The sequence below is a fragment of the Cheilinus undulatus genome, linkage group 4 (assembly GCF_018320785.1).
Source record: "Cheilinus undulatus linkage group 4, ASM1832078v1, whole genome shotgun sequence".
Taxonomy (NCBI): Eukaryota; Metazoa; Chordata; class Actinopteri; order Labriformes; family Labridae; genus Cheilinus; species Cheilinus undulatus.
In genome coordinates, this window is record NC_054868.1 from 4654832 (window position 1) to 4682479 (window position 27648).

At 41.1% G+C, this 27648-nt stretch overlaps 1 protein-coding gene across 1 annotated transcript in view; it reads left to right on the forward strand.

Moving 5' to 3' along the window:
* LOC121508424 (teneurin-3) overlaps positions 1-27648 on the forward strand; it is a 168062-nt gene that overhangs the window by 112532 nt on the left and 27882 nt on the right. The window lies entirely within an intron of this gene.

Consider the following 27648-nt stretch of genomic DNA (forward strand, 5'->3'; position numbering starts at 1 on the left):
ATAATTGTGTAAAATTTCTACCTCTGGTTTCTGGTCCATAGTAAAGCTAATGTAGCATGCATGCTATTGTTTTGCAACATGTGTTGAAGCACTGAAACGTCGTGTTGCATCAGCAGTGACCTTTTAACTGCAATTAACCACACACCGTTAAACCAAGTCATCCCTAGTGTTGCTTTTTTACCCATGATCGTGACTGATACATGTTTTTCTTCAAATGGGGTTGATAACATACTAACATCATGTCTTCTTTAGGAGCATGTACTGTTGTTTCACACTCAGGTGACTTGTGGTAAGTCTACCTTGGATAATTTTTAGCACATAATCAATCAGTGAAAGCAGCATAAACTGTATGATTGCTGGGGGCGGTTTGAAAGAGTGAATGGCTTATCATATCCCACCCTGCTCATGTAGCTCTGTCCATAGTGATCTAAAGGCATCTCTTAAAAATTCCAGGGTTGATTAGCCTCAGATATTTGGGCCCCCCCCCCCCCCCCTTGTATTTAGTTATTTCCATGATCCATAAATACGGAGTGGAGTTAAGCTGCTCTGTGTGTTTTTGTGTGTGTGGGTCTGTGCAGATGGTGCCGACAAAGAGTAGGGGACAAGTGTTGCCCAAAGGTCACTAAGATGGATAGTGGAAGTTTGTGCGTGAGTGGGTGCATGTGTATCTTCCCCACAGCAGTTTTAAGGGTGACCTCCATGACAGCTTTACCTTCAAACCCACACAGACACCCTTTAGGCTGTTAGCAGTTTTATATGATATCATCATTGTGAGGAAGCAAACAAGAGTTGAATAGTTAGCAGTCACCCAGTGGCAGCTTTGTTAATGATCTATTTAGAATAGCAGTGTGGATGGAGCATGTAGGCAGCGGTTAGGAAAAAAACTCATTATCCATATGATAAAGAAATCTGGCCTGTATCTTCTGCTCCTACCAGCACTATGGGCCATGGTTTAAGCAGAGGGAGTTTGGATCTCTGGCGAAAGCATGAGCCACCCACAAGCTTTGTTATTCAAGAGGAGCTCATCAGTGTGAGGAGACAAGACATTCTTCTTAAAAAGAAATTTGTTCTTAAACCCTCTTACGTGGTTTTTAAGACGATTCTGACATTTAAAGTTTTCTTATCTGTGATTTGTTCTTTGATAATACTAAAATTTAAGAACACTCCAGAGCACTCTGGCTAACATTTCAGTGCTGATATAACCAGATAAAATGTTCATTCTTGCACTCTCCAGCACTTAAATGTACTAGGTTAAGAGTGACACAATAAAATAGAATTTTCAATTTCATGTTACTGCATTATAAGCAATTTAGCATGTTTATATAATCAAATAATTTGCAAAAATACATGATTTAATTATGGTTAAGTGTTAATTTAACATGCATGTTTAATCTTTGCTGCAAAATATAAAATTCTGAATTTTAATGTAGGACATGCACAGGAGTTTTATAATTAGACGCTCATTTAAAACAATAAAAAAAAGGCAATAAGGCAGGCAGGTATGTGTGCATCAGCAGGTAAAAGTGTGTTTGAATAATATTTCATTATTTAAAAGCATTGGTTTTAGAAGATATGTAAAGTCATGTGCACAAATTTTAGGCATGTAGGGCGCTAAGGGCCTGATGTGCAACAATCTTGGGCTGGATGGGTGGGAGTGCAAAACACTTGAATGTGTCCCGGCCTTTTCAGCCCTGGTAACATGCTCAGAGGCTGCAGTTCTCGGTCCCTTGGGACTAGGGCTGCACAATTTGGGACCATAATGTAATTGTGATTTTTTTTTTTTTTTTTACCCAATATTGCAATTTGAAATGTGATTAGGTTCCTCATCCTATGTATTTTCCAATAAACACAAGCAAAAAATCATTCAATGTTATAACCAACGCAATATTAGTCTAACCCAGGGCTGGATGATTTTTAAAAAATCCTTCAATTGTGATGATTTGGACTCATATTGCAAACTGGGTATGAATTGTCGAAATGTCATTCTCATATGTAATAAGAAAAAAATATAAAAATGAAGAAAGTAGAATTTTCTGTCGATGTTTCTGAAAATGGCACTTGAATGGTTGCATGATTATGTAATGCACAACATCCCTGCTGCTGCTGCTGCTGCAAAAAGTTTTAAACTGGTATTTTGACATAAATTTCAGGTTAAAGAATTATTGCACCTTCTGGGATTTGAGAATTGCAGCAGGCCACATTGTGATTTAATCTTATTCTTGATTAATTTCCCAGCCCCACTTGGGACATCTGCAACACATCCACAGGCCCGTGGCACCCTACTCACTGGGACAGTACCTTACTTGCCATGCTTACTCACCACATTCACCCCTTAAGCCCTTTTCACTCCACCACACGGCAACTCACCACCTCCAGTCATTTTAATGAGGGACGAGCGGCAGACGTGAGGTGGTTTTAACTGCAACGGTAGGTTCCAGAAGCGGTCGCCGCCCACGTGGATGCAGATTTTGCCCTGCCGCTCAGAGTACTGCGTGTTGAATTTTCTGGCAGCAGCCGCCTGGCGGCAGCCAATCACATCAAAGGAGGGAGAGAACCCGGAAATAGCAGGCTTCGTGGGTCTAAGCAACCAATGGAGGAGCTCATAATGTTGGTGTATCCTGAATATCCTGAGCTCTACAACACGGCTCTACCGTCGTATAAAGACAGCCAGAAGAAAAATTGTGGAACCAACCATTGAAACGTATTTTCTAGGGGGAAATATTTTGATGACAGAACCATATTTTTCCCTCCGTTTTATAGTACATTACACAAGTTAATGGTTAACAGAGATTGTGAGGTACTCTACGTGTTTTTCGGGAGGGGGGGTTTGTGATGGACTTGTGGGCGGGCTCTGCTGTGACCTTCCCCGGAGCACCTTTCCGTCATTGCCACCTCGTACTTTAAAAAACGCTCAGCATTTCGGTGGACTCCTCCGGCAGGGAGGTGGTTTTCAGGGTAGTTACCGCGCGGTGGTGTGTAACCAGCTTTACTCCGGCCTAAAAGGACTTGTCCTGTCTTTGCATGTTCCCAGATTTGCCCCTAGCAATATGCATAGACCTCCAGAGCACGAGTTGTGTTAATCCTCATCGCTACACCTATGCCTTACTTCAGCCTCATTTTACAGCCCAAACAGAACTGAATGTTTTACTCAAATCATACCTGTTTTGAAAAAAAAAAAAAAGGCCTGATTTAACTTATTTTTTTTATATTCTGGGATGCATCCTTTTCTGTTTGTCATTTCTGATGAAAGCACTTTCTGATCCAGTGATTTCATCCAGTTAATGTGTTTGTGGCGTGTATTCAGTATCCACTACTAGTGCTAAAGATATAATCAAACTTCCTGTTTTGATGTCATTTTATACTCACATTGAAAACAAGTTTGATTATGGGCATGGTGTTAGTCCATCTATCTCTCCTGGAGGACAGGAGCTCCACAGCTAAAACAGACTACTTAAAGGGAACGTTTAGAGAAATCCTAGTTCTGCCCTGAGCTAACAGGTCATCAAACTAAGACCTAGTCAGCTTCTAAGAGCTGGTATGATTCATGAAGGAGGAGGAGAGGACATTAAAACAAGCTGAATCAATCACTGCAGATGCTTGAACCAAGACATGACAGCATCGTGCTTTTCTGACTTTACTGGAGGGACTAATATTTGCAGGTTATGTCTTATTATTGTAACCATATCCCTGGTTCTATGGTCAAGCATGTGCATGGAGCAGGAGACACAATTCTCTTTCAGCATTCTGCAGGCATTAATGTCATTTATGTGACAAATGGAGAGTAAAAACAACATTGTTACACATGCATTTATGTAGTTGTTGTAAATGAAGTCTAGAATGATTTGCTAAATATTTTCATGTGACATGTAGAATACCAAAAGTGTCTAGTGTGTCTGAAGTCTCCAGCTAGAACTGCTGCTCTGTAATGTTTATCACCTCTCTAGCTTAAGCATATTCAGGAAATTAAATCTTTTTTTAAGTCTTCTTCAGGAATCGCTCCTCCTGATTTTGTGCCACACTTTTACCTGTAGGCATGCGAAAAATTACAGCCACAGCACAGGAAGTTTTTACACACGAGTGTTAGAATCAATCTTGTGGACTTACTCTGCAGAAGTCCCTCGGTAGTGAATATCTCAGGGCTACAGCTATGTGCATGTCTAAACTCTTTTTACGCCTTTCAGTCTGAAGTTATTATCAACACAAAGGAGATGGGAGTGTTTGCGCACGGAGCAGCTATGTCTCAGGTTAAAGGACATTAATTTGTGCACACAAAAACCTGCTTTGACCTTTAATGATGTCCCTGGACTCCCTCCTGTCTGTCTTTACTCTTTTATATCCGGTAAAATGGAAGCTTTACTTTTTTTTCTTCCTTTGGTAATAGAATTCCTCCTCTACCTTGAAACATACCTTTCACATAGTACGTTATTTTCAGTGCAGTCTGGTGCTGTGTTCACAGTCAAAGCCATTTCTCAATCTGTGGGGAGAAACACATTCACTTTTCTTACTTACAGAAGTCAAGAGTGGACATTAGGGGTGTCAGGATCCATTGAGGTGTATCAGTACATTGATTGGTTGATTAATAATCCAATCAGATCAATAGAAAGTCAAAACATTGCCCTGAATCGATTCTTCAAGCAGCGCTTTTATTTTGAAATTCCCCCTGCATGCCTGTTGACCGATTTGCCCCAGCAGCGTCCGTAAATATGCAGCTGAGGGAAAGAGCACATCCTCTCCTCTCCAGGCTCTGTGGGCACATTTCAGACAGAGACTGAACTATCCAGCTCTCATACTGGGACCTAATGGGCTGCTTTCAGACGCTGGGGGTGGCAGGGGGTGACTACATGAGTCTTGGAGGGCTCAGCTGGTAAGATACCTGGAGAGATGGGGGATTGGCCTGGCGCCGGCCTGAAGGATGACCGGTAGAAGACCCGAGTAGTGCAGGACAGAGGTTGAAGCAGCGAAGTGCCAAACTGGCATATGCTCTCATACCTGACCTATGTAACTGTCGCAAACAAACACACCTATTGTTGCACGCCTCCTATATCCCTTTCCCCACAGTGTGACAGATTTTTCTTCTCCTCCTCCCTCCTGTCTATAGCATTAGTTGCCTATATTTTCACTTTTCTTGTACAGTTTTTTCTTAATTATATTACTTAACAAGTATATTCAGTCAGATACGAATCGTAACGCCAAATCAGATGAAATATTGTAACCTAAAACAATGCAGTGTGTGAATAATAAACATTACCTGAAAAATTAAAATTTTAGCACTTATACTCTGGTTAATGCACACATGAACCATGAGAGGTGTACAGTTTCAAGGGATATATATATATATATATATATATATATATATATATATATATATATAGATATATATATATATATATTCCTCTTCTCCTCTGTTTAGGCAATGACACTGCATCAGGCCTGAGCTGGGAGTCGCTCATGCCTATCCAGCAGAGCGGCTGCTTCTTTTAAAGCGAAGGTGTGGATTCATTTTGGCTCCCAAAACATTAGAGAGAGTACAGACTTAGACAAGAGTCAAGACATTTGCAAGGTATGCCACTCCAGAGCGAAATCTTCAGACACTACGACAAATCTCTGGATTTACAGCTTCAAATCACAGTGATAGCATTACAGCTAACAGCTAATGTGACTCTAAAACAAGTCTGTTGAAGCTAACGCTGGTCTCTTTTCTCTACAACCAAAATTTCACAGTCAACACTTTGTTTTATTTGCAAGGACCTGAGTCATGATGGTAGGAGTGATGCCTCCGTGATACAGTAAAAACACTATAGCCTGTCCGGTACCACTTTCCCAACAACCCAGTCCAGCAGACCTTAAAGCTACAGCATATTTTATTAATAGTGTTATCTTAAGAATAGCTTAATTCTGTTCTGTTATATTCCTTATATATTAATTACAATTACATAGTTCATATACATTTTTTGTTGAAATTATAACATATCACAATATTTCTTTGCTCATAGTATTGGGATATTTTGCAACATGTCGTATCAGTACACCTGTATAGCTATACTTATCATATCACCAGATTCTTGCCATTAAACAGCCCTAGTAAGCAGTTATGAAATAACCTTGCTTTGTTAAATGACAATTTTATGTTCTTTCATATTGAAATAACTAAAACTCGTAAATCCATCCATCCATCTTCTTCCGCTTACCCGGGGTCGGGTCATAGTGACAGCAGGTGAAGCAGGTCAACCCAGACAACCCTCTCCCCGGCAACACTTCCCAGTTCCTCCTGAGGAATTCTGAGGTGCTCACAGGCCAGATGGGATATATAATCCCTCCAGCGAGTTCTGAGTCTGCCTCGGGGTCTCCTCCCAGTAGGACCTCCACAGGAAGTTGCTCAGGAGGCGTCCCGATCAGATGCCCGAACCATCTCAACTGGCTCCTTTCGACGTGAAGGAGCAGCAGCTCTACTTCCAGACCCTCCCAGATGTCCGAGCTCCTCACTCTATCTCTAAGGCTAAACTCAGCCACCCTCCTAAGGAATCTCATTGTAAATGCATACCAGCTCAAAGTATTCAATATTGATCCTGTAAGCTCCCAATAGTTGCCTTTGGTATCAGATTTGAATTTTAGTTTTGAATCTATGAGAACAAACAGCATTTAAAACCCATAAATAATGAAGATTTCAAAGAACAGAACACGCAAGCACAGATTTAATTGACCTGTTAATCAAATTTTGCAAAACATGAAATAATTAACCCCTTTGGCCATTAAAAAATGTTGAATAGTTCACAGATTAATTGGACCTTTCATGGAAAACATGCAAATAAAAATGGAGTAGGTTTTATTTTAAACTGACAGCAGTGAAAGGTTAATTGATCTTGGTTAATAAAGAGGAATTCAGAACTGACTCTTTAATCCCTATTAGCTTCCCTTCATTGTTCAATGAAGCACAGTGATTTTAATTAACAATTTAATTATTGATGAAGCACCCGATCATGCTCTGTTAATTCACTTATTAATGAAAAAACAACAGCAAACTGATCATTGCTTTCAATCTTCCCTCTCCTTTGTTTAACGTCTCACCTCCTTCTGGCATGTCCTCGGCAGGGATGAACTCAACGACTTCTTCGTTTCACAGGATTATTTCTTTAATATCTCATTGTTTTTGTTTCTAAAGCATCCAGGATCTATTAAGAAGAGAAACAATCCTCTCAGTGTTCTCCTTGATTATATTTTTCATCATTTCTTGCTCTAAATTTCTCTTTATTTGTCAGATTACTACTCCCTTTGTCCTATTTGTCCTTGCAGCATCACAACATCCCCTTTTACCTTCTCCTCTCACTGTGCTCCCTGCTACTTCTTTTATTTTCAAACATTTTTCTTCATCTTTTTGCTCATATAACCTTTGTGTCCATACAGTCCTTTCCATTATACCTCTGCTCACGGCTTCCCTTATATTCTCAGTCCTTTTTTTTTTTTTTTTTACCATCACTTAGTTTAGTTTCCTCTAATAAAAGCAAACATGTTGGCCGTTTATGCCTCAGTGTGCAGCGCTGCAGCTGTGTTTGATTCTCTGATTGTACTAATAGACAACAAATAATCAAATGTGTTACACGCCTGACAGCCAAAATGTGTCTGTCATGTTTTCCACGCTGGCCGTCGCTCAGATGTCTGCACTGTCGTCAAACTTTTCTGCACAAATTGCTGTCTGTCACTTCTCTCTGCCCCGTTTGTTGGGAGCTCATCGTTTTTGGAGAGACCAAACTTGATATCAACAAGCTGCAGCAGCAACAAATATGCGACTGCACCAAGGCATGAATATAATTTCAATGTGTTACCCAGAGAAATGTGTTTCTTTCACAACAGTCATGTTCGTGGTAGATTATTTCTGAATGTTAATTTCACCTCTATCAAAAGCTCTGGAGTCAAACAGGGATTTAGAGGATAAGCTCATTAAGACAGGGAACTTCTTTCTGGCTTGATATCAAGAAGAAGAATAGAGTAGAATAATCACCATAACCACACATAGTCTATCATCAGGTAGATCCATTTTGCAAAGCTCTTATCCAATTTGCTTGCTGAGAATTGACAGAAAGACCAATCAGCGTCATTTAAGGAGAATGAGGCGGTAGCTACAGGTGTGCTATAGCTGTAATGCAAGCTGATAAACAATGGCTGCCACCGGTGAAGTGATAAGCTCAGATGTAGCCAAGCCTGCCCACAGGGGGGGATAAAAGGGAGAGCTTACGCAACGCAGCCAAAAATGGGGCCCAAAGCAGTAAGTAAAATCATGGTCCATTGTAAAGTTGAGCTGTGATTACCATTTTTTTTTTTTTGCTTAAATAATAACCTTAAAATATAAACACTTTAAGTAAAGATCACATACTTTCATATCAAAATACACTTTTTCAGGCTTTTCTAGCAAAAATATGTGCCCCTGGCCTGTCTACAATCTCCCTAAAAATCAGAAAAAATCTATTCCTTTCTCCACCTTTCAGAAAATGTGTGCTGAAACAAGCTGTTCTCAGATTTTTCCCCTCATGATGTCATATGGGGAGTTAGCCCCGCCCCCAGGTTTGGTTGGCCCTCCCTGCTTGGAAGAAAGTTCCTTCTTCCTCTCCTGATCCTTCTCTTATCTGGCAGCAAAGAGGAGGTTCAGGAGAGCCACATGCATTTCTTGAGAGGGGCGGAGTCAGGGGCGGGGTCTGACAGCTCATTAGCATTTGAAGACACAGAAACAGCTCGTTCTGAGTAGGGCTGAAACAGAGGGATTTTTAGACATGCAAAAATCCAATACTGGAGTATTTTTTTAGCAACAAACTTTACAGGTGTGTTTTGGGGACCTCTGAGACCAATATAAACTTGTCTTAAAGGGGTAAAATATGTGACCTTTAAAAAAGAACAGAATAGAAATGGGTTGAGTGGCCAAAATGAACCGGTTCAGGGCAAACGTTTTGACACATTTTGGATGTCGCCAGTGTATTTGGGGATTTTATCCCCAGGGAGACTTTGAGCATTAAATGCTAATCATAATTCATTCCTGTCATCTCCATTAGAAATGCAAAGACTCTGGGATTTCAGAGTCCATAACACAAGGCTCTGTGTCCATAGCCTCAGTTTTTTGCACTGACATCGTCTGCTCATTTTCAACATGAACAAGTGTAGTCCAGCTAGTTTCAGCGCTCAGCAGCCTTTCATCTGACACCATCAGCGTCACTTCTTCGGTGTTGCTAGGCTTTGAACACTCACAGTTGAAATGAGTTACACATTTGGAAAACTGCAGTACAGTGTCAATGCCACTTCACAAACACTGACCAATAAGGATCAAGGAGGGGTGGGACTTATGGTATCAGCTTTGTCATTAACAGTAGTGGAGTTAATATGACTTGCCTTTTTTTTTTCAAGGGTAAAATTTCCTTTCCAGGTCAAGAGCTGTTGCCAATGCAAGGACGGGATACATTTACATTGCTTCATATTTTCTTATTTTCCTTGGCTTTTCCTTTTGTTTTTAACATTTGCCTCATGTTTTATTGGGCTTTATTTTTCATTGTAAAGCCCTTCTTGTTTTATGTTATTAATTCAGTAAATTAAATTAGATTGGACATGTCTTCAAATAAATTTCAAGCCTTAAAGAGGGGGCATTATGCCTTTTTTCAAGGCCTTACACCATCTCTCTAATACCCACATAGTAGCTCCACATGGTTTACAACTCAAAAAGCTCCTCATGTTTCTCACACTGGCGTCCTGAAAACCCCTTATTTTAACCTCCGTCTGAAACGCTTTGTTTTTGCTGCAAACCTCCTCCATGGACCTACTTTCCTCTGATTGGCTGGTTTTCCAGAGGCTGGCTGGGGGCAGGACTCAATGTTATGTGCCCGCCCCTTCCAATGTGGCTATGTTTACGTACTTGTAAACTTTGAATGAACCGGTCCAACCGAGTAAAATATGGCAAATTTTGATATACGTCTGTACGTGTTAGACCCGGAACCTGACCCTGATAGTTTGGAGAGAGAGGGGGAAGAAAACCAGCAGCAGCGAAGGATAGAGCAGGATGTATCTGTTTGGTAAGTGTTTAAATACTGTGTTACTAAATGGCTAAATGGCTAAAAGGCCTTGTGGGGGCGGTCTGTTCCGCTTTGCCGGCAGCAGGGACAAACCAGTGAGGAGATCCTATTGCAATGACCTCATCAGTTCACTCCATCGAAATCTCATCTCAGGAAGATCTTGGAGAGATTCCCAACAAACCGTTTTCATCAGTTTACACTCAAATTCTAAGATTACTGCCACATACATTTATCTTGCGATTTGAAAGTTTGCATACGTGAAGTATGGATACCCAACATTGTGACTTTATATCTATGTTTTAAAAATCGTAAAAGTATAATACCCTCTCTTTAAAAAATGTAATTGAACACAGATTTAATGACTGCTATGATTTGCAAAGTTTCCAATTTTTTTAAAGCTTAGTGCTATGTTTTTTTCTTTACACCCTTTTAAAATATTTTTCACGGGGCTTGCAGATGTTTGAGTTGTTTAAGGTGCACACCATGAACGTGGCAACATGGGTTTGAATCGGGCCTGTGGCCCTTTGTCGCATGCCTCTCCCCTCTCTTATCCCTGTTTCCGAATCTATCCACCGTCCTCCACTATCTCATAAAGGCATGAAATGGTCCAAAAATAAATCTTAAAAAAATATATATACAGTACTGTGCACAAGTTTTAGGCATGTTTAGGCCCAAATCTGAGGCTGAAGTAAGGCGTGTAATGGCAGGTACGCCCACCTGAGGGCCCCATTGGGCGAGAACAAGCCGCAGCCTTCGGTCCTGAAAAATGAAGCCAATGCGGAAGTGCAAAAAATTGCTATACCAAGAGTGTCCACTTGAGGCTGGCTGCAGGAACACCGGAAGTCCCGTCGGCACACATGTTAAACAGCCGGTTTTGACACACAAAATAAACTGGTTTACAGCCTGGTTCAAAACACCAAACGTGTCTCATTAGCTAGTGTCTTATTCTCCCACTGTACGGGGGGTGAATTTTTTTGTACCATGATTGTTTGGATTATGTTTAGGATGAAAGCTGATTGGTGCATCTCATTTGATTGACAGGTAGCTAGGCAGGCAGAGGCTCTGTTTCTGTTAACCAGAATGCTAGTTAGCAGGTTGACAGGAAGTCGCACTTAGTGGGCTAGGTTGATCCAAAGTTCGGTTGAGACCGCGATTTCAATATGGAAGCCTCCACAGATTGGCTTCAAGAGCTGTTTGAGTCCTCCTATCGAAAGCAGACGACTGACATCACACGGGGTTTGTCCAATTCTTTCTACAGTCTGTGGGCGAGAAGGAGGATTAACACAACCCAGGTCATGCTCTGGATGTCTCTGTACATTACCAAGGGCATGGGAAAATAATCTGATGAAAACAAAACAAAAACCACAGTTTTAGGGTGGAGTTATGGGTGGATGTGGCAGTTACACACAGCCTAGGGTGCTGTTAGGGCGGGTAGGAGGCTTGCCACAACCCCCTGGTTCTTGAGTGTTTGTTCTAAGCACCTGAAAACTGTTGGTGGTTGCTGGGCGTATTACCAGGGATGCAATGGCCCAGACAAAAAAAATGCTGTTAAGCTCGACCTTGGCTGCTGAGCCACACACGTACATGTCCAATGTGTCGACACTAACTCTGGCCGCCCTCCCTCGTCTCTACAGCCTGGGGTTTTGGAACATCAGGACCTGTGAAGAACCATTAGCATGCCTAAAACTTCTGCACAGTACTGTATATATTTTTCACAATCTGGTGTCTAATTTACCTCCAAACAATTGTCATCAGGAGAAAAGTAGATTAAACAAACTGATATACTTTGGGAAAAACTGAAGTAAAATTGAATAAAATAATAGCAGCTCCAAGAGACTCTTTTAGGACCCAATTCACCAATTGAGAAAAACTGCTGTAGAGCACTTCAAATTTCTCTCATATGAATAGTGTTCTTTAAGCATGCTGGCCTTCCCTTTAAAAAAGGAACAGTTAGTTTAAGATTTTTATTTCTGATCCACTTAGACTAAGAGAAATAAATGCTTGATCCATCATTATAAATATCAGTTCCACCCTAACACACCAGCTTTGGTGTTTGAGTTGTAGAAGCTGCTCACCTTACCCTTTCAGTTAGTGTTCTCTTAAGTAGCCTGTGGTCAGAGTCTGAAGAGTTAAATCGTCTGCCAGCAGCTTTTGTGTTACAGGTGGAATCATAGCTTCAGCAGACAGCTGTTTGTCCAGGCTGTGACTAAAGAGGCTCCACAGATTGTGCACAGATTGCACAGCCCATTGATTATAAAAAGAAAAAACCCAGCAGAATCTGAAACAAAAGCTTCTCCTTCAGAGCTGAGGAGCTCCCCGATAACAGCTCTCGACAAGAGCCTCCTCACAAGTTGACGAGATAATTCAAAGAGCTTTTCTGAGACATGTTAATCCAACAATAGTCTGGGTAAATCACTGAGCAACTCACCTGTTTGATCACTATGTATATCACTCACAGTCAGTCAACAAGCGCTTAGCGCCAGCGTACAAAAGACTGGAGCCTTAATGACAAGATGTGGATGTCTTGATACTGTGTTTAAGTATTTTGCTCAAGGTGAAAGCTTTAGATCAACAAAAGTACAGACATTTCAATTTTGAAATATCGCTAGTATCCATGCTAGAGCTATGTCACAAAATGCATGAACACTTTGACTGATCAATGAAATCTTATTCAGATGCCTGTTCTACAACGGAAGCAGGGAAATATGCACTAAACCTCTTCAGTGGTGCCAAGTCCACTTGCATTATACGGACAAAAGTATTCGGCTGCCTGACCATTACACCAAAAGTGACTGTAATGACATTATATTCAAGTGCATGTACTTTAATATGGAGTTAGACCTCCTTTTACAGCCCCAACAGCCGCCACTCTTCTTGGAAAGCTTTCCACAAAATTGTGGAGCTTTTCTGTGGAAATTTGTGCACATTCATTATGTAGAACATTTATGAGGTCAGGCACTGATGTTGGACCAGAAGGCCTGGCTCACAATCTCTTTGCAGTTCATCCCAAAGGTGATCCATGGGGTTGAGGTCAGGGCTGTGTGTGGGCCAGTCAAGTTCTGCCTCACCCCACTCATCAAACCATGTACAGTCCTGCACTGGGGAACAGTCAAGTTGGAATAGGAAAAGGCCCTAACCCAAAGTGTTACTACAAGTTGGTAGCATAGCATTGTCTAAAATGTCTTGGTATGCTGAAGCTGAAGCAATGTCACAGTTGGCAGATTACCGTCATGCAGGTATGATTCCCAGTGTTTTCTTTTTTTACACCACCCCATCTGATGCTTGGCACTGGACTTAGAGATGTGAGGCTTGTATGCAGCTGCTTGGCCATGGAAACCTATTCGTGAAGCTCCTGTCTCATGGTTTTTTGTGCTTATCTTAAAGCCAATTTTTCAGTGATGGGGTAATGCATTACAAAGTAATCCACTAGAGTACTCAGATTACTTTTCTGTTGTAACAAAAGCGTAACGTGTTAGTGTTACAATTCAAGTAATCCCATTATTAGTTACATTTTCATAAAAGTAATCTGTTACTGAAAGCAAAATCCCCAATTTCCTCTCTCTTCCATGGCTTCAAAAAGAAGGAAAGAAAAAAGGAAGCTCCTCGAAGCATTGGCTCTGTTTGTCCTTCTCTCTTTCTGTAGTCACGTTGGCGTGTAGCGCCGTGCCACTGGAAGGTAAACACTCTGTGCCATTACGCCCACATTGTTAGCTTGTTGAGCTAGCGAGATGACAGAGAGGACAGCTTAACACTGTGGAATTATCCCCACTGTGCTGGATTTTTGGATAAAAAGGACAGGAGCAGCATCCTGGTGAAATGTAAGTGTAAAAAGCTCTGTTTGCTTTAATTCGATCAGCTGTGCAGCCTTTTCAATTACGCACTATTACACACAACTTTCAAGTGATTTTGTATGCCTCTGCTCAGCTTCTTGTCAGATTGTGAGCTGTGAAGGTTTTTCACATCTGTTATCAGGCTGCAGAGATACAGATTATTGGCTGTAAATTACGCTGTACATTGGTAGTAGAGTCTACACATTTAAAGGCAGAGGTGCATCGCTATATGTTGTTTTGACAACTGGCGAGTGGAACGAGTGACTAAAGGGTTTTAATGTTTAGTAATGCACAAGTAATTCAAAAAGTAACTCTAATGCATTAGAAGTAGAAGTAGGTAACGCAGTAACATAACAAATTACTTTTCTCAGTATGTAACGCAGTAATTCATCGAGTTAATTTCAAAAGTAACGCTACTCAGCATTGCAAATTATGCACCATGAGCCTGAACAGTCGATCCCGCTCTGTGACTTGACTTGGTCTTCCACTGCCACTGCTGTTCCTACATGCTTCCACTTTCTAATTATATCACTTACAATTGACTTTAGAATATCCATGCCAAGGTGGCATCCATCACCATACCACGCTTGAAGTCACTGAGCTCTTCAGAACAAAACACCTTCTATCACACGTTTAAAAATTAAGACTGCTTGACTAGGGCCCCGTCCACACGGAGACGAAAACGATATATTGCCATTTCGTTTTGAAAAAAGTGTTCCGTAAAGACGGAATCATTTCAGGAAATACCTGTGTATGCACGGAACCGCTGAAAACGCTGTAGTGCATATGCCAAGCCTGTGTGTGGCGCTGTAACGCTGCCACGGACATTCGCCAAATGAGAGAAGAAGATTACTTTCTTCTAGTTGCCCTTCTGGTTGTTCTCTGCATCAGATTTAAGAACATGGTGTATGCGTTTCCCGGTGGTGGTAAAGGAGCATCAGATTTTGCTATAAAATCCATAATAAGCTCAGTAGCTTCTGCAGCACGAACACAACCCTGCATTCAGCCACTGTTTTGGTTGGACATGCTCGGGCATCGTAAGAGAGCTACACTGTGTGATGTAATTGTTTCAAGAAAGATGCAGATAGCCGTCCACATGGAGACGACACAGTAGTCGTTTACGGAGTCATGCACTCTAGGACCCATTTTCAAAAAGTATTGTTTACAGTCACCCGAAACGCCGTTTCCATGTGGATGAAACACCGATCCAACAAAGAAATTTTGCGTTCACACCAAAATTCATTTCCGTGTGGATGGGGCCTAGGTGCTTGATTTTCTATACCTGTGCCAATGGATCTGATTGATCCAACAAATAACAGTTTTTTCCAAATACTTTTGTTCTTACAGTGTTCCTCACACCACAGGAAAATCTGTAGATAATCTGTAGACCCTGCAGACTATCAGGCTTTTGCTGACTTTGATTGGAAGCAGGGAAACAGGCTGAAAATCACCATGATTATCTTGTAGTGTTTGCCCTGCTTTATTCTACCCTACAGTATGTCCCAACTAGAATTACCTCTTTATCCACACAATGCAGTGAATTTTGTGTCCCTTCACTGTAGAATGGATGAGATGATAAGTAATGTATGCAGAGAGTTTTGATTTTAAAGACATCTGCTTCTCTGTTTGTGTTCTCACACTTTCCAGTTGTCATTTATGAGATGTGAAAAGAGAGAGATGAATAAAAGATAGGGAGAGACACAGGAGGTAGAAAGAGGAATAAAGAGGGATGTCACTGAGAACATCATGTCTGTTCTTAGAGCCCTGGAAGCCAGGCAGTGCATTGAACATAGAAATTAGCCTAAGCATGATTAACAGAAGCAGCAGAAAGCTTCACTGTGTGAGCTGGAGGAGAAATACCTTAAGAAGTCGCAGCTCCTTTGTGACTGCAAGTCCATAAACAGCTGCACATAGACACTCGATATTCGATTACGCTACATGAGATACACTCATCCATCCCTGTTCTATACTGCTTATCTTGTTCCGGGATGCAGAGGGCTTGAGCCTATTCTAGCTGTCATTGGGCAAAAGGGGGGCTACACCCTGGCCTGGTCACCAGTCAAGGGCTGACATATAGCGGCAAACAACCAGGCACGCTCACAGTCACACTTACCGCCAATTAAGAGTTACCAGTTAACCTGACAAGCATGTCTTTGGTGATGGGACCCGGAGAGAACCCAGCATGCATGGGGAGAACATGCACAGAAAGGCCCTGACCAGGAAGTGAATGTTCTTGCTGTGAGGCAACAGCTGTAACTGCTGCACCGCCGTGCAGCCTGAACTTTACAGTAATCCATAAATAAAGATTAGCACATTATCTCTGTCCTTTGCTGATGATCTGGTTTGCACTGTAGACAACTGCACAAAGCCAGAGGTCAAGCTCGAAATTTGTACTTTCCTTTTAACTTGGAACATAGCAACTGTGATTAGATAATAAATAAAGAATCATATAAGACATCTTTTCAAGTCTTTATGGTTCACATGGTCTGAAAAGAGTTTTCTCAGCTTTTATTCAAACTCCTTCTCCCAAGGTTATCTTCATGTCTTTTTAAAAAGCTGACTCTTGAGAGCTTCATTTTCAAGAAATCTTTACTTTAATCATTTTAAAGAAATTTGGTTGATGCAACTCTCAAGCCACAACATTACAAATGTCAAGATGGCAGACACAAAGCAGTTTGGATATTGAGGCCAACTCCAGAGAGTGACTTCAGCGTAACTTTTAGGGCAGAATAAAGCAAAGGGATTTTCAGTGTCTTAGCGGTAAACAGTATGCTCTCTGGAAGATTTTTTTAAGGAAAGAACAGAAGTGATCAGTCAGAAAAGGGTGGAATGCCCTCTCCAGGTTGGGAATGAGATCCTGCCCCAAGTGGAGGAGTTCAAGAATCTCAGGGTCTTGTTCACGAGTGAGGGAAGAATGGAGCGGCATTGGCAGTGATGCGGTCTGCATCGGTCTGTCATGGTGAAGAAAGAGCTTAGTCAAAAAGCAAAGCTCTCGATTTACCGGCCAATCTACGTTCCTACCCTCACCTATGGTCACGAACTGTGGGTTGTGACCAAAAGAATGAGATCACGGCTACAGGCAGCTGAAATGAGTTTCCTCCGCAGCATGTCTGGGCTCTCCCTTAGAAATAGGGGGAGAAGCTCAGCCATCCGGGAGAGACTCAGAGTAGAGCCGCTGCTCCTCCGCGCTGAGAGGAGCCAGATGAGGTGGCTTGGGCATCTGGTCCAGATGCCTCCTGGACGCCTCCCTGGTGAGGTGTTCTGGGCAGGTACCATTGGGAGGAGACCCTTGGGGGAAGACCCAGGACACGCTGGAGAGACTATGTCACTCAGCTGGCCTGGGAACACCTCGGGATCCCCCAGGAAGAGCTGGACGAAGTGACCGGGGAGAGGGAAGTCTGGGCTTCCCTGCTTAGGCTGCTGCCCCCACGACCCGACCTCTGATAAGTGGAAGTAGATGGATGGCTGGACGGAACAGAAGTGCTATGCTTTTGTTGTTTTCTTTACATTTATAGAGTTTAGACATAGCGAAGACCCTGGGTTACAATGATAGCAGCTCTGGGATGTTCCCAGCTTTTACCCATTGCCAGATAAAAGGAACCAGATGAAACAGTTGCCGTAAGTTAGTTAATGTTAGCAATCACTTCATAAAGAGCATAAGTTTGGGGAATAACTTTATTAAACAGACACATTTTAGCTCATGGCCTTCATCTGGTTGATCAAGAAACAGATTTTAAACATATTTTACTGATGTAGATGTAAATATTTGCTACAACTAGGTAAATATGGCTCTGTATTTATCATTTTCCTGTCTAGTTTGACTGATAACTGCTCGTGGTGCAAGGAAAAAAGAAGACTACAGGCAGTCCTCTTGTAGTGTAAAACAGTACTTTTTCTGTCCAGGTTTTGAATGTAATGAGAAAGAGAACAGCATCTCTTAGAGGGATAAATATATTCACCTCCTCGTGTTCTTCTGAGTTATTCAGGGCCCCCACATGCACGGCCTATGCTCCTGTCATGACGCACCATAATTATCCATCCTGATGCACTTTCACACTTAATGTGTGAATAGTTTGCTGTTAGCACGGTACCATATTGTCTCCATAGTGAGAGTTTCTTTATATGCTGCATGTTCTCGCTGTGAATGTGAGCTGGAGACCTGAAAAGACGAAGGCTCCAACATCCAAAATCTGACTCCACTGCACAGAGCACAGGCTTACTATTCTGAATTACTGTGCTGCTTTAAACAGTACTTGATTTTGATCAGTGAGTAGCAGCATTGTGCAGTCTTTCAGTCCTGAATAAGAGAACAGATTCAGTTCTGATAATAGACAGTGAAAAACATAATAAAGGAAAACCAGTGTTTTCAATGATTGCTGGTCCTCTGATGGGAAAAAAATGAACCAGAAAGGAAAGAAATATAGTGGTAGCAGGACTATCATGTACTTGTGAGCCACCAAAGTTGAACCCTCACATCTGCATGAACCCTGGCCAACTGGTGGTGCTAGTAAGCTTTAGTCTCAAGAATGGTTAGCTGCAAGCTGCAACAGCCACCAAGCTAACTCCATTAGCATTGCAGATGAACACAAGAACACTTACAACAAGTTATCTTCAGTAGCAAAGAAGAGCTGCTTAAACATACTGTCAAACAGAGGGGGCACCTACAGACAATGCTGACTAAAACTGAAACATCCCTCTCAACGTTATCAGAACAAGTCAAGGAAATGGAGGCATGTGAGAGGGCACAAAGACAACATAAATGACTACCGCAGCTATAAGGAGAGATATGAGATGCGTCCCTTCCCTGCTCTGGTTGAGAGGCCTGATCACTTCAGGAAGCTGGCTTAGATGCTGTGACACATCATCACATACTCCTCAACTTTGCAGACGAGTAAGAGATCCTTTGACTCAGGAGAAAGTAGACATTCACTTTGATAATTCAAATGTCTCTTCTTACCCAGATTACAGCACTGAGCTGCAGCACAAACTGGAAGAAATCAATGTTTTTATGTTTGATAAGAAGCTTCATAGAAGGCTTGAAATAAAGAACAAGCAGGAAAACAGATAGATGGACAATGGTAACCTGGGAGTGAAGCCAACCTGGCTGCAATATTCATGGCTTTTAGTCACATGACCCTGCAGACGTAAAAGAAAAAAAAAAAAGAAAACAATAGCAGCTAGTACTAAACAATACAAAGCACGGTCACACCTGGCATTTGATTCTCCATCTTTTTAATGACACAAATTTACAACACCTGTCAACTGCAGAAAAAAAAAAATAAATAAACTGCGCGTTTTTAAATTTGCACCCTTCTCGAACATTGAAATTACCAAAGGGTGAATGTATGACGTATAGACTGTCAAGATTATGACTTCATTTGCTGGGAAAAGTTTTATTTTATGCAGATAAATAAAAATCTAATCAAATATATAGCACAGGGACACTACTGAAATCACAAAAAACTGAAAAGTCTGTGCCATAACTTAGCTCCAGTGATGTTTTTGCACCAGTATGTCTACTGTAGTGGAGAATCCTTCCCTCAAAATAGCCTCCAGGATAAAAAAAAAAATCTCAAAATTATGAACAGATTAATGCATTTTCTCTTCTTCAATGGAAGGCATTCCAAAAGTTTTTGGCGTGCTTAGACAATTTGTGCCCTTTCATTCTGTAGAGCATTTATGAGGTCAAGAGGGCCTGGCTCAGTTCATCCCAAAGGTGCTCAAGTTTTTCCACACGTCCTTCCTTGTGCACTGAGGCACAGTCATGTTGGAATAGACGAAGGCCTTCCCTAAAATGTTGCCACAAAGTTGGAAGCATGGCATTGTTCAAAATGTCTTGCTATGCTGAAGCATTAAGATTGGCCTTCACTGGAGATAAAGGGCCAAGCCCAAACCCTGAAAAATTGCCCTATACCATTATCCCTCCTCCACTGAACTTCATAGTCAGGCAGGTATTGTACCCCGGCATCCTCCAAACCCAGACTCACCCATCTGCAGCTCCTCATTCATGGAAACGCATTCCTGAAGCTCCTGCAACACAGTTTTTGTGCTAACCTTAATTTCAGTAACCTTGCAAAGCAGATAGACTTGACTGCTTCTGTGTTTGTTACTGGCAAATCCATTATGCAAAGCTCCCATCTGAACCGTTTGGGCCTGGTTAGAAAGTGACAGGACCGAGGGGCAGTACTTTTGGGGATGGCGGAGTCGTGACGTATGCAAGCAGCAAGAAGAAGCCAGTGCAATTATAGAGGAAGAGATTAATGTGGATGCTGCTAAAGTGCCATTTTTTTCAGAACTTGACATTTCTTTGTTAAAAGAAGAACAACGAACAGCAGTGACTTGTTTTCTCTTCAAAAGTCGTGTACTGACATGTCTACAGTTGCCATGGTCCGCGTTATGCAGTTCTCTGTGTTGACTTGTCAGTAGCGGCACACATCAGTTTGGGGCTATGACCTTACGTGTTTTGTTGCTCTGATTGGCCCGTAAAGATGTGACGGATAGAATCTTCATCCAATCACTTTCTGAGTTTTTTTTTTTTTTTTTTTTTTTAAACTCTGCCCTTTCCCAAATGCCATCTATGGAAGGTTTTCCAGATGGATGTGTGAAACAATCCATCTTTCCTGTCAGGTTATAATTCCAGAGGAATTATAGTACAATACAATACAATACAAGAACCTTATTTATCCCCAAAGGGAAATTCAATAGTATTTGTCAGCAATGGAATCAGCAGAACGTTCATGACTTTTACGCACCATGCACCTAAGCCATTGACCCCGCTCTGTGACTTTACGTGGTTTTCTGCTTTGTGGCAGAGTTGCTGTTGTTCCTAAACGCTCCACAGCTGACAGTGGATTATCCAGCATGGAGGAAATTTCATGAATCGTCTTCTTGCAAAGGTGATGTGTGGCCGAATACTTTTGTCCATAAAGTGCAGCTATGAATACATCCTAAACCTTTCCTCCTCCATGTTAACAGATTGGACATTGGCAACATTTCTATGAACAAAATGCTCTGCCCATTTTCTTTCTTTTTTTTTGCCAATTTTAATCCATATTGTCGCTTTTTAAGTTCATTTTTGCCACTTTTCTACCACTTTTGGCCCATTTTTGCCACTTTTATCCTATTTTTTGGCCTTTTTTTTAAACCAGTTTTGCCTCCTCTATACTGCTTTTTGCTATTTGCAATTGCGCCCCCCCCCCCTTTTTTTTTTTTTTTTGCTTTTTTCTCCCCATTTTTGCCGCTCTTGCTGCTTTTTGCCCATTTGTCATTTTTCATTCATTTTTTGCTGTTTTTGCCACCTGTAACTCATTTTTGTTGTCCATTTTTACCCAGTTTGTGCAATTTTATACCTATTTCCCCCCTTTTCATCCATTTTTTTTTGCCCTTTTATTGCCACTTTTTGACCATTTTTGCCACTTCAGATTATTTTTTAGGCCACTTTAACTCATGTTTGCTCCTTTTCACCCTTAGATTGTGGCTCTTACGAAGCTATTTTTCAACAATTTTGCTCTCCTGTTGAGCGGGGTTGAGTAACGCTGCTCTAATGGGTGATTTCTGTTTGTATCTAACAGCACATCTTTAGATATTCTTGTCCTGAAAAACAAAGACTAAACAAGCTAGGAAATGTAATGGAAAAAATAAAAGAGGATTGAATTTAACAGAAGGAGATGAAAAACCAAGACAGCAAAATACATCAGAACCAAGGAATCCTGCACATGAATAACACACACATATCAGGATACACACAGGTCCAGAAGGTAGAGGATTTAAGGATCAGTGTCTCTGATTAAGTTGAAGGCTTATAAATCTGTCTGACCACTGCTGCCTGTCTTTACTGCTCTCTCTGAGCCGTGTTCTCTCTATCTCTCTTCTGATAGCACACTCTCTTCTACTACAAGCAGATATCTCTCCCATTTGTCTGTTTCTGAATTTGATGTTAAATCGACCCATTGTAGAGACGTTCACCAGTATTATTGCTGCTAGTTGTAGCCGTCTTAAATATCATTTTAGTGTTTTGTGATTCCAGAAAGTTCTCCCTCCCCACTGATGGCAGCCGCTGAATCTGTGTGTAAATAAGAGGCACGCATGATTCAAAGAACTGCTGACAGCCTGTGGATTTATCCTCTCAGCTTACCATCCCATCACAGGATCAAATCTACCTTCATACACATAACTCAGCATAAAAAAACAGCATCTGAAACAGAAATTCAGCAAATTAATTCTCTGTTTTTCCTCTTGAGTCATTGCTGTATTATTGTATAATTTGCTGATTGAGGTAGGCGTCTCAGTGTAAAGAGTGATGCATCTTGGGTATATTTCAGTCTCTCTCCATTGCCCTCATTTTTAAATAAAAAGACCAAACACAAATCTGATGCGTTTGAGGATCATTATTTATGATTTGTTTAATTTTGCACTTTCACATAGAACATTTAAACAGTTTTTCAGGCTGGTTGACTCACAGAAAGCGGCTGAGCATCCAAGCAGATCATTGGAATTACCTGAAGAATACATCATTTTACACCCTATAGTGCAGAATTAAGAGCATGACAGTTACAGTGAATATGTAATGATGGGCTTATAATATTTAATTAATGTGACAGTGCCTGAGTTGGAGCAAAGCAGGGAGATTTTCTCTGGAGCTTGGAACTTTTTTGAAGAGCTGTGATTCTGCTCTCTCAACCAAAGAAAACACTGCTTTCAGACAGAAGAGGGAGAGAATTTGGTGATATATATTTGCATGAATTTTAGCCTGAAATCACCAGACTGTTTCAGAAATGCAAATCAGTCTCAAACCTTGCAGTTTAACTTTTTAAGAAAATAAAACTTTTCTGGATGCTAAAATCAATCAGGAACAGGCTGTAAGACCAAGCAACAGACTCCCACATCCTGATGATTTAGGTTCAGGTTCAACATAAAACACAGGCATTGGCATATTACCATTAAGTCACTATTATGTCACTTCTGATGAGATTGGGGGCTCACCCAAAGTTAACAATAACAACGTCAGCAGAAACCTTTACCCTTTTGTTGTGTTTTTGATGTACAGCAGCGGTACTCAACCTTATTCTACCCAGGAGCCACACTGTCTTAAAAATACTATTCCTAGAGCCACCATCCAAAACCGGGCCTGTGATGATGAATCTATCCATAACTGAAAAGAAAAAAAGAATTGGTGGATTATTGTGTTGTTAATGGGACGCAATAGGCTACATAAAAATGTCTGTAGTGTCAGAGGAAAGGATATTTCACTGATGATAAGCATATGTTTTAATTTATGTAAGTTCTACCTGGACTAAAGTCTTTTTAAAATATCAGAACGTGTCGACTTAGAGCTATGAGAAGAGAACTGATGAATCATGGGTGTCTGTTTGGGTGTTAATATTTCATATTTGGAAATTTACTGTAGTTCTGTGACTCTGTTAACTTAAAGTTATGCTTTCTATTTGTATTCCTCTAATTATTATTGCTTTTAGCTAAAGAGGGAGGGTCCTCATATTGGTCTTTGCCCTGGGCCTCCAAATGGCTAAAGCCAGCCCTGCCTCACACCTGCAGCTCCCCCTCGCAAATCGTTCTGCCAGTTTGTTGGTTTCGTTTTTCTGTTTCTGTCCTTTTGACAGTATTTATCATTAGCACATTTAAGATCAAATAAAACACTCACGTTTGGACAAGTTTTACTCAATTTTACATTATTCTAAGATGTGATCTGTGCGTCTTTGGCTTGTTGATGATGATGCGCATCGCAAAAGTTGTCACCAAATGCAAGTATGGGAGAGCATCGGCAGGAAGTGACTGAAGAAATGTGTTCAAAGGAGGGCATTAGAAGCTACACTTTGAACACAAGACAGCACGCCTCTATGAATGAACTTAATCAAGAGACACGCCACCAGCGGACTTCCTCCACGCTCTTTTATGCACGTTCCTCTGTCCAGCATGCATCCGACAGTAATAATACACAAGTTTTCATTTGAATTTGGAAGTTAAAGTCCGTCTGCTTTGTGTGGACTTAGATTTATTGATATGAGTCGAATGAGTCTTTACTGCTGACAGTTTTCACCTTTATAGAGGATTTCGGGAGGATTATTTTAAAGGAAGCCTTAAAAGAGCCACGACTGGTCACTAAAGAGACACATGCGGCTTGAGAGCCACAGGTTGAGTATCACTGATGTACAGTATTCACGGCACTTTAATTTTTTCCACGTCGGTTGTCTTACAGCTTTATTCCAAAATTAATTTGATTATTTTCATTTTTACCTCAACATTCTTCACACAATACTGTATAATGACAAAGTGAAAAAAGTTAGTTTGACACTTGTGCAAATATGAATATGTATTAAAAAAACATAGAGATAAATATTCAGGGCTGCACGGCGGCGCAGGGGTCAGCGCTGTTGTCTCACAGCAAGAAGGTCCCTGGTCCGCTCCTCGGTCAGGGCCTTTCTGTGCCGAGTTTGCAGGTGTTCCCCATGCATGTTTGGGTTCTCTCCGGGTACTCCGGCTTCTTCCCACCACCAAAACCATGCTGGCTTCAGGAAAACTGTGAATGTCCTTGAGTGGCCCAGCCAGAGCCCAGATTTGAATTGAGCATCTCTGGAGAGATCTGAAAATGGCTGTGCGCCGATGCTCCCCATCCAACCTGATGGAGCTGAAGAGGTTCTGCAAATAAGAACGGGAGAAGCTGCCTATAAATACGTGTTCCAAGCTCGTAGCATCATACATGGACAGACTTTAGGCTGTAATTGCTGTTTTTTTTTTTTTTTAGTGCATTTGCAAAATTTTAAAACAAACTTTATTGACTTTGTCAGTAACTGGTATCTAGAACTTTGAGGCCAAAAATGGATTTAATCCATTATGGAATAAGGCTGTAACATAGTAAAAAGTGGAAAAAGTGAATACTTTCTGGATCCACTGTATGTTTAAATCCTGAATCTTTGGTCTGAACAGGGTTTAAAGGGATACTTCAATATTTTGGCAAATTTGCCCATTGCCATAATCCCTATAGTCTTAGTAATAGGTTTGTTTTTACATTATGAATGATGATGAAGTTGTTTTAGAGGCAAATGCAAAGCCCAAACTACACTCCAGGCATGGCCGCTGGACGGAGTGATTTCAAAAGCGCATGTTCAGTGCAGGTACTTCCATCAGCAAAACTTGAGAAGAAACCGTTCTGCTACACCCAACCAATGATACTCCAGGTGAAACCAAGTAACTACGGCACTGCCTGAGGTGCACACTGTGTCGTTCCGCCCAGTGGTTTACTCAAGAAAGTAGTTTCAAGTATTTGCTTCATGTGACATAATGTTACACAATTATACTGTATTATTTCATATCGTGGTGAATGTGCAGGTCCCAACTTGTCCACGAGAGCATTTTGGAGTTGCTGGATTGTGTATTTGATGAGTTTGGTGAGGAAAAGCCAGAAAAACCGTCTGTCTCCATAGCATTAGCTGAGCAGCTGGCATATCAGCCCCCCAGATCTAAAAACAGCTTGCACCGACAACTAAAGGAAACAAACCTATTACGAAGACTATAGGGACTATGGCAATGGGCAAATATCCCTTTAAGGGTGTGTGGATCCTGGGTCCCCTGTGGACCTCACAGGACATGAAGTGCATCCCTTTTTTAAACTGGAGGTTAAAAAAAATAACTGTGAAGACAGTACATACACAAAGAAACCATATTTAATGTTTACTGTGATACATACAAGAGTAAAACACCCATCCTCTGAACATGAATGATTGATGGAGTTTGACATTCTCACGTGTTTGTTTTTTGCACCATTTTTATTGACTATGATGCATTCACACCACCTCTGTGTTTGTTTATGTTGTTTAATCGAACCAATCTAACTGTTTTGGTCCCTGACCCTGTTTTCTGGAATGAGAAAGAAAATCACTAAAAACATCAGAGAGTGGAGAAATTACAGAATGATTTATTTGTAAAGAGGATTTTTTCTTCTGCTGCACCCTTCTCCATCTAATGTTTTTGTTTACATCTTTCAAATACCAGATGGCTGGACTAAATTACATACATTAACATCGCGAACTATCAGAAAGCTCCACTGCTGCCAAAAAATTAAGATAAAACGTCTTTTTTTCTAAGGCTGCAAATGTACTGTAAACATCTCCTATTTATTAAGACACTGCAAATAAAGTGTTTAAATTCTTGGATGCATTCTCAGCTTGCATTTGTTAAGGAAAAATGTATTCGCCTCCAGACAAGGGTGTGCTTTTCAGCTATATTGGTGTTTATTCTTCCAAAGTTTCTCCTACATGTAAAAGAAAATCACATTATTTTAGGGGTTACAGTGAATTTGCATTCATAAGAAGCCGTTTACATGAGACACAAACAGTAATTATGTTTAGATGTTTTGGCACGCTGCAGTGCAGTGAAACAGATGTCGGAGCAGCTATGCATGCAGGTACACGGGGTTCATACTGAAGGGCATGAGGAGGGGAAACTCTGTGACCTCCATACTAATGAAAGCAGGTTTGCTTTAAATCCATGAATGAAGAATCTGATAACAGGTGAATCTTTAATGAAACAATGAGAAGAAAGAGACAAATGAGGGGAAAACAGAAATTGTGTTGTTTGGACCCACTGATCCCCTTATGGGCCTGGGCTCCCTCAGAGACAATGTTCAACCCTTTGCCACCAACCTTGGCGCCACCATGGACAGTGATCTTAAACTCAACATACAGATCAGAACAGTCATTAAATCAGGCTTTTTATCACCTTCGTCTTTTATCAAAAGTTGTGTCGTTTTTATCTTTTAAGCACTTTGAGCAAGTCGTGCACGTTTTTATATCTTCACGCCTGGACTACTGTAATGCACTTTACACCGGCATCTTGCATAAGAGCACTTTCACGCTTACAGTCAGTCCAGAGCTCTGCGGCACGACTTTTAACAGGAACCAAAAAACCTGAACATAACACCCCAATTCTTGAGTTTTTGCACTGGCTTCCTGTTAATTTTAGAACTGATTTTAAGATTTTATTGTTTGTTTTTAAAGCTTTGGAAGGACAGGCCCCACAGTACATCTCAGACCTCATCCAGATTTATACACCAGCGCGCGCTTTGAGGTCTGAGGGCCAGCTCCAGCTCGTTGTGCTTAAGACGAGACTTAAAACCAGGGGGGACTGGGCGTTTTCTGTGGTCAGCCCTAAACTCTGGAACGCTCTGCTCCACCATGTCTGAACAGCCCCAACAGTGGAGTGTTTTAAGTCTCGTCTTATGACCCATTTTTAATTCTTTAGCTTTTAACACCATGTGAGTTGTGTTGTGTAAAAAAAAAAAAACAAAAAAAAAATTCCTTAAATTGTTTTTTTTTCCATGTCCCTTAAAAAAAATTTTGTCTCTTAAATTTTTTTTTTTCTCCTATGTCCCTTAAGGGGCTCCGTATAAATCTAACATGAGAGGGTGAAATAAAATCAGAGTTTCAATGTAGACATGCAGCAGTGGACTGTCTTCCTCTCTGTTTATCTGGAGTCTGCAGCGTCAGAAGACACCCGCGCTACCTCAGCTAGCCTGCAGATAGCTTGTTTAGTGCGCTGCCGGGGTGGGAAACTGTCAAATGGCTTTTGGGGAATTTCAAAATAAAAGCGTAGCTTAAAGCATCGATTTAAATTGGTGTTTCGACTTTCCATCGATTTGATTAGATCATTAATCAACCAATCAATGTATCAATATTCATTGATGAATCGTTACACCTCTATCTTTGATATCAAACATGTATTTTTTTAACCATTTATTTGAGCTATTTTGGTATATTTTC